We start from the raw sequence: 6894 nt of genomic DNA, 5'->3' as shown, positions 1-6894 counted from the left end.
GACCATTGTCTCATTCCAACCAGAAACCCATTCTATCATAACCCCAAACCATGTTGATAACCAGACCCAATTGTATTCCAACCAACCCATGTCTATAACCCAGAACCATGTTATTAACCAGAAACCATCGTTATTAACCAGAAACCATGTATACCAAGAACCATGTTTCACTTCTATAACCAGAAACCATTCTATTAACCAGAACCATTCTATTAACCAATGAACATTATTAACATATTAACCAGAACCATGTTATTCCAGAACCATGTTATTAACAGAAACAGATAACGCAGAACCATTCTATTAACCAACTCGTATCAGAAATGTTTAACTCACGAAACCAAATTCTTCTACCACCATTTTCTATTTAACCAGAACCATGTTATAACCAACATGTATTCAAACCATGTAAACCAGCCATGTTTTTTACAGACATTTACCAGAACCATTCTATACACAGACCATGTATAACGCGAAACTATGTTTACGACCAATGTTATACCAGAAACCATTCTATTAACCAGAACAGTATAGATTTTTAACCAGAACACATTTATAACCGAACCATGATTATTACAACCGATGTATTACCAAACATTCTAATTAACCAGAACCATGTTTATTAAAACCAAGAACATTCTATCTCACCAGTATTAACCGAAGACCCATCTATTAACCAGAACCATGTCTAATCGAACAACCATGTTATTCACCAGAACCATGTTATATTAACCAGAACCATATTAATTAACCAGAACCATGTTATTAAAACCCTTACCGAAACCATGTTATTAACGCAGAACCAGTTACTATAACCAGAAAAACCATGTTATTAACCAGAAACATTAACCACCATGTTATTAACCCAGAACCATTCTATTAACCAGAACCTATGTATTACTAAACAGTTATCTAACGCAAACACCATTCTACCTTAATAACCAGAACCATGTTATAACCAGAACCAGTTCTATTACAACAGTTATTAACCAGAACCCATGTTATTTAACCAGAAACCAGTTCTATTAACCCAGAACCTGTTATTAAACCAGAACCATTCTATTAGCACTACCACCACAGTGTGAGTAGCCAGCTAATGTTCCTGTTTCATAAGTTTATCACCAATACGTGGATCTATCTCCATAATACCACAGTATTAAAAACAATTTACATTGTCTGAGGACCCCTTCTGTCTTGTCCTTCTGTCTAAACAGGCGCTGGCTCTGTCCACTGTGTTCAGATGTTTGAATATCAAGTGCCTACCTATTTATCGAAGAATAAACAAGTTGGCTAATTCCTTATATAAATTCGTGTTTTATACTTATTCCCATTTCTACTAAAACCTGACAAGTCTACAAAAGCCTGTCGGAATAAAACCAGAAACAATCGCTTCATTTGATTAACCTTATCGTTAGAAAAGTATTGCAGTATTTTATAGAAAATACTCAGCATATAGCGATTACCAATACCTCAGACTTACTTGCAAAGGTCGTGACATGGTGTCCAGTTACAGCCTACACGTTGTACCAAACCTCAACTGCTACTGTACCTGTGGACAGAGAGAAGCTGACATGAGGACGGTTGGTGCCCAGTGAAGCCGACACGACACACACCGCTTTTACCCTGACTCCCTCGTAGCAAATCATCACCAGCACCACATACACCACTGGGACACACATAACACACGCGGCGCGAAGCAAGTACACACAACGCACGCACGCACGCACCACGCACGCACGCACGCACGCACGCACGCACGCACGCACCACACACACACACACACACACACACACACGGAACTAGTAACAAAAGTGGCACATACAGATATGACAGCAGGCTCTACAGACACAGGCTCTTACAGGCGGCCTCTATAGCAGGCCCTATGACAGACTCTACAGCAGGCTCTACAGCAGGCTCTATACAGGCTCTATAGCAGGTCTACAGCAGACTCTACAGCAGGCTCTACAGCAGACTCCTACAAGCAGGCCTACAGCAGACTCATCATAGCAGCTCTATAGCTATGACTCTACAGCAGACTCTACAGCAGGCCCTACAGCGACTCTATAGCGAGGTCTATAGCAGGCTCTCACAGCAGACTCTACAGCAGGCCCTACAGCAGACTCTATAGCAGGCTCTACAGCAGCCTAAGCAGCCCTATAGCAGCTCCTAGCAGCAAGCCCTATAGCAGGCTCTTAAGCCAGGCTCATATCAGCAGGCTCTACAGCAGATCTCAGTCAACTATAGCAGACTCTTACAAGCTCTTACCAAGCAGGCTCTCTAAGCAGGCTCTATAGCAGCTCTAGCGCTCTACAGCAGCTCTACAGCAGGCTCTATAGCAGGCTCTACAAGAGACTCTACAGCAGGCCTACAGCAGACTCTATAGGCAGGCTCCTATACGCAGGCTCTACAGCAGACCTACAGCAGGCTCTACAGCAGACTCTATAGCAGGCTAGCCTTAGCAAGCTCTACCAGCAGACTCTACAGCAGGCTCTACAGCAGGCTTATAGCAGGCTCTATAGCAGCTCTACACGCCAGACTCTACAGGCCCTACAGCAGACTCCATATGAGCACAACAGAGCCTCTACAAGCAGGACTCTATAGCAGCTCTACAGCAGGCTCTACAGCAGGCTCTACAGCCAGGCCTACTACAGCAAGGCTCTATAGCAGATCTCTACGTAGCAAGGCCCGACAGCATATTCTCATACAGCGAGCTCTACAGCAGTACTTACAGCAGCTACTGAACCAGCTCTACAGGCTAACAGGCTCATACAGAGCAGGCTCTACAGCAGGCTCTAAGCAGGCTCTACAGCAGGCTCTACAGAGGTCTTATAGCAGGCTCTACAGCAGGCTCTGGCCTATAGCCAGGCTCTATAGCAGGCTCTACAGCAGGCTCTACAGCAGCTCTACAGCAGGCCCTACAGCAGCTCTCACAGCGAGGCTCCTAAGCAGGCTCTATAGCAGGCTCTACAGCAGACTCTACAGCAGACTCTACAGCAGGACTACTTACAGCAGGCTCATACAGGCAGACCTCTAACAGCAGGCTCTACAGCAGGCTCTATAGCAGGCTCTAGCTATAGCAGGCTCTACAGCAGGCTCTATCCAGGCTCTACAGCAGGCTCTATAGCAGGCTCTACAGCAGGCTCATACATGAGCAGGCGCCACCTCTAAGCAGGCTACTCACAGCAGACTCGAAATAGCAGCTCTACGCAGCAGGCTCTATAGCAGGCTCTACAGCAGGCTCTTTATAGCAACGCATCTACGAAGCACTTTCGTACTAGCGAGCGCCTTACAGTCTAGGCTCTACAGTCAGGCTCTCGATAGTAGGCAGCTGCGTACTATAGGCAGGCTCAATGACAAGGCAGGCCTATAGCAGGCTACTATTAGCAGGCTCGTATAGCTAGCTCTAAATAGAGGCAGGCTCTACAGCAGACTGCTACAGTCATTTCATATCATAAAGTCATAAAAGTTGCGATACTATCAATTACCCCCTGCTCACTCTCTCAAAAACACTAGCTAGATAATTCAACGCTGTGAAGATAGGAAACTCTATGCACTTGCAAGACCCCTATGCGTGTGTAGTAGTTGGTGAGTCGCGAGCAGGGCATCTTGACGATTGTGTGTGACGTGCCCAGCGTGCTAACGCTCAGGACGCTCGGTGTGATGTCTCTTGTAAGCTTGCGCCGCTGCGCGTGCGCTTGAGTCGCCAGAGCACTCCTGAAGGTTGTGTGTGTGTGTCTGCGTAGATGAGTGTTGCGTGTGTGTATCGATACTTCGGTATGTTGTGTGTGTGTGACGAGTCACATCTCTCAGCCATGCGACATGATGGTGTGTGTGTGCGCATCGCTATGTGTGTGTTTTGTTGCCCGTTGTCGTGTGTGTCGTCGCTGCTCTTGTGTGGTGTGAAAACAGATATACAGCATTGCGTGCCTTTTAAACACAACACACCATTTTATAACGTGTCGTATGGCTAAGCCTCCATGATAAGAGTAGTGTTGAAATGATTGCATTACATCCAACAAAAAAGTAGCGTTGTACGTGTGATGTTCGTCAGCTTACGAGTCCGAGGTGTCGAAAGAAGCCAGCTAACACTACACCAGAGGCCGAACAAGGAAATCCACTTCACTGCGTGACCCCGATCCAGCTCATAACCCCTGACCCCATTCCCAGTCAGTCCTGCTCGCTTATATCCCCAAGAGCCTCCGCAGAGTCACTGCCATTCCATTGGCTCTCACCAGGAGCCGGCGTGAGTAATTAAAAGAGCTATATTCAATCCGAAAGGAACGGAGTATGTTAAAGTCCTGCCCCTGGTAGAGTGTGGGTTCAGCCCCACAGGGCTTCATGGACTTATTCAATGTGTGAAGCATGCGGTGGGTTAGCCTCTATTGAAGTCACCGCCCCCAGTTCACGCGACGTTCGCTGCAGCCCCATTGGTTCATGATCCGGCATGATGGCATACCATGGACACACAGCAAGCTCTTGGGTGCTCTACCCTGTCGACCAATAGAATGGTTCTGGTTAATAACATGGTTCTGGTTAATAACATGGTTCTGGTTAATAACATGGTTCTGGTTAATAACATGGTTCTGGTTAATAGCATGGTTCTGGTTAATAGTGAAGACGCGACTCCGGGAAGCTGGCCTTCGAGGCAGAGTTGCAAAGAAAAAGCCATATCTCAGACTGGCCAATAAAAATAAAAGAGTAAGATGGGCAAAAGAACACAGACACCGGACAGAGGAACTCTGCCTAGAAGGCCAGCATCCCGGAGTCGCCTCTTCACTGTTGACGTTGAGACTGGTGTTTTGTGGGTACTATTTAATGAAGCTGCCAGTTGATGACTTGTGAGGCGTCTGTTTCTCAAACTAGACACTCTAATGCACTTGTCCTTTTGCTCAGTTGTGCACCGGGGCCTCCCACTCCTCTTTCTATTCTGGTTAGAGCCAGTTTGCTCTGTTCTGTGAAGGGAGTAGTACACAGCGTTGTACGAGAATAGACTGACGAGTTTCAGGAGAAAGGTTTTTGTTTTTGGCCATTTTGAGCCTGTAATCGAACCCACAAATGCTGATGCTCCAGATACTCAGATACTAGTCTGAAGAAGGCAAGTTATATTGCTTCTTTATTCAGACCAACAGTTTTCAGCTGTGCTAACATAATTGCAAACAGGTTTTCTAATGATCAATTAGCCTTTTACAATGATCAACTTGGATTAGCTAACACAACGTGCCATTGGAACACAGGAGTGATGGTTGCTGATAATGGGACTCTGTACGCCTATGTAGATATTCCATTAAAACATCTGCCGTTTCCAGCTACAATAGTCATTTACAACAGAGATCTACTGTCCTGTAGGTTATCAGTCCAACCCTCTTCCTGGAGATCTACTGTCCTGTAGGTTATCAGTCCAACCCTCTTCCTGGAGATCTACCGTCCTGTAGGTTATCAGTCCAACCCTCTTCCTGGAGATCTACTGTCCTGTAGGTTATCAGTCCAACCCTCTTCCTGGAGATCTACTGTCCTGTAGNAGGTTTTCAGTCCAACCCTCTTCCTGGAGATCTACTGTCCTGTAGGTTATCAGTCCAACCCTCTTCCTGGAGATCTACTGTCCTGTAGGTTTTCAATAAAAAACAGAAATACTTATTTACATAAGTATTCAGACCTTTTGCTTTGAGACTCGAAATTGAGAAGTTGAGCTCCGGTGCCCCCTGTTTCCATTGATCATCCTTGAGATGTTTCTACAACTTGATTGTAGTACACCTGTAGTAAATTCAATTGATTGGACATGATTTGGAAAGGCACACACCTGTCTATATAAGGCCCCACATTTGACTGTGCATGTCAGAGCAAAAACCAAGCTATGAGGTCGAAGGAGTTGTCCGTAGAGCTCCGAGACAGGATTGTGTCAAGGCACAGATCTGGGGAAGGGAACCAAAACATTTCTGTGGCATTGAAAGACCCCAAAAACACAGTGGCCTCCATCGTTCTTAAATGGTCGAAGTTTGGAACCACCAAGACTCTTCCTAGAGCTGGCCGCCCGGCCAAACTGAGCAATCGAGGGAGAAGGGCCTTGGTCAGGGAGGTGACCAAGAACCCGATGGTTACTTTGACAGAGCAGACTGAGAGACTAGTCAGGATCGAGGCAAAGATGAATGGAGCGAAGTACATAGAGATGCTTGATGAAAACCTGCTCCAGAGCGCTCAGGACCTCAGACTGGGGCGAAGGTTCATCTTGCAACAGGACAATGACCCTAAGCTCACAGCCAAGACAACATAGGAGTGGTTTTGGGACAAGCCTGAATGTCCTTGAGTGGCCCAGCCAGAGCCCGGACTTGAACCCGATCAAACATCTCTGGAGAGACCTGAAAATATCTGTGCAGCAACGCTCCCCGTCCAACCTGAAACTCCCCAAATACAGGTGTGCCAAGCTTGTAGCGTCATATCCAAGAAGACTCGAGGCTGTAATCACTGCCAAAGTTGCTTCAACAAAGTACTGAGTACAGGGTCTGAATACTTATGTAAATGTGATATTTATGTTTTTAATTTTTTATACATTTGCAAAAAAAATCTAAAACTTGTTTTTACTTTGTCATTATGGGGTATTGTGATGTCATTATGGGGTATTGTGATCACATTATGGGGTATTGTGATGTCATTATGGGGTATTGTGATCTCATTATGGGGTATTGTGATGTTGTGAGGCTGGCTCTAGCAGGCTCTATTGTGAGGCTGTAACGTAACAAAATGTAGAACAAGTCAGAGGGGGTCTGAATACTTTTTGAAGGCACTGTACATGTGTAACATTCATTTATGGTCCCCCTGCTGAGTAGATGTGGAGGCGTGTAATGTTTGTTACTTCCTTCCTGGAGAGAGGATGACAAGGGGTGTAACATTTATTATGGT

General features: G+C 45.7%; 1 protein-coding gene across 1 annotated transcript in view; it reads left to right on the top strand.

Annotated features, from left to right (window-relative positions):
* slc2a12 (solute carrier family 2 member 12) overlaps window positions 1–6894 on the top strand; it is a 34724-nt gene that overhangs the window by 20646 nt on the left and 7184 nt on the right.

This window comes from Salvelinus sp. IW2-2015, unplaced genomic scaffold (assembly GCF_002910315.2).
Source record: "Salvelinus sp. IW2-2015 unplaced genomic scaffold, ASM291031v2 Un_scaffold1892, whole genome shotgun sequence".
NCBI lineage: Eukaryota > Metazoa > Chordata > Actinopteri > Salmoniformes > Salmonidae > Salvelinus > Salvelinus sp. IW2-2015.
Note: the sequence above shows the minus strand (reverse complement) of the source record. Positions and strands in the feature narration are given on the sequence as shown.